This window comes from Pipistrellus kuhlii, unplaced genomic scaffold (assembly GCF_014108245.1).
Source record: "Pipistrellus kuhlii isolate mPipKuh1 unplaced genomic scaffold, mPipKuh1.p scaffold_m20_p_1, whole genome shotgun sequence".
Classification (NCBI taxonomy): Eukaryota; Metazoa; Chordata; class Mammalia; order Chiroptera; family Vespertilionidae; genus Pipistrellus; species Pipistrellus kuhlii.
In genome coordinates, this window is record NW_023425404.1 from 64,896,300 (window position 1) to 64,897,562 (window position 1,263).

General features: G+C 44.9%; 1 pseudogene; it reads left to right on the forward strand.

Moving 5' to 3' along the window:
- Window positions 1-397: 397 nt before the first annotated feature.
- On the forward strand, window positions 398-951 carry LOC118704537 (annotated as a pseudogene).
- The last annotated feature ends 312 nt before the right edge of the window (window positions 952-1,263 follow it).

Genomic DNA, 1,263 nt, shown 5'->3' on the forward strand with positions numbered 1-1,263 from the left:
GTGCCAGAACCTAACTTCCCCTTTGTTCAGCAATCTGCAGGGAAAGGACCAGTGGTGCCCTAGGCATTATAAAACTGAAGCTGCCCAAATGGCATGTCTATAATGTCAGCCTTCCTTTTCCTCTTTTTCTATTATTAATAACCAGCTAATTACAATGGTATCAGTTCTAGGACCTTATTCAGCCAAAAAGAGAATGTTGTCCTTATTGAGGTTATCCGAATATGTGAAACTGAGGTTTTTAAGGCCACTGTCTGGGTAATTCAGACAGATAACGTTTTTTGTTTTTGTTTTTTAATCTGAAATACAGTGAGTCCTGAAATAATGTAGTTTCTTTCAAAGTCATTTTGTTGTTCTTCCAGACCCAGGTGCTTCAGGAGCCATGGGCTTCAGTGCAGATATGGTCAAGTCCAATGACACCACATAGAACCAGTCCTGAAAATGGCACAGAAACAGCATGAAGAACCCCCAATCACAAAGATACGTATCTCTTAAGGGGATAGATCTCCATTCCTAAGGAACATGTGCTCTGCCAAGAAACACAAAAAGGGCCTGAAGAAGATGTTGGCTACAACACCAAGGCCATGAGTGCATGTGCTGAGGCTGTCCAGGCCCTCGTAAAGCCCAAGGAGGTCAAGCCCAAGATCCCAAAGGGCGACAGCAGCAAGCTCGGTTGATTTGCCTACATCACTCACCCTAACCTTGAGAAACGTGCTCATGCCACATCGCCAAGGTCTCAGGCTCTGCCCGCCAAAGGCCACGGCCAAGGCTGAAACCAAGTCTTGTTTCAAGCAGCGGCAGCTCCAGCTCTGGCTCATACTCCCAAAGGGGCTCAAGCTCCTATTCCCAAAAGTGCCCAGGCCCCCACAGCTCCACAGTAGAGGCCTCTGTCTGCTGACGCGAGGATAGTAGGACTGGTGGTGTGACACTGGGACTGCTGACTGCAGGGAGCTGGTGTCCTCCTGTGCTAATTGTACAACCGAATCTGAGGGAAGATCTGTCAGAAAACAGACAAACAAAACAAAGTCATTTTAGTGTAATGTTGATAAGATCCTTAGGGAGCAGTCAATATAAACATTCAAACCTGTATAGAAACTTTATTTTTTCATTCTTTTAATTAAAAATGTATAATGTAGACATTATTGCAGGTTGTCCCCATCCCCCCCCTTCCCTTTTGCCCACCTTCATCCACTCCCATGTAGAAAATGTTTGTGAGTTTATTTGAGCTAAACTGCTGGGAAGCAAAATCTTAACAGATTGAGAAAA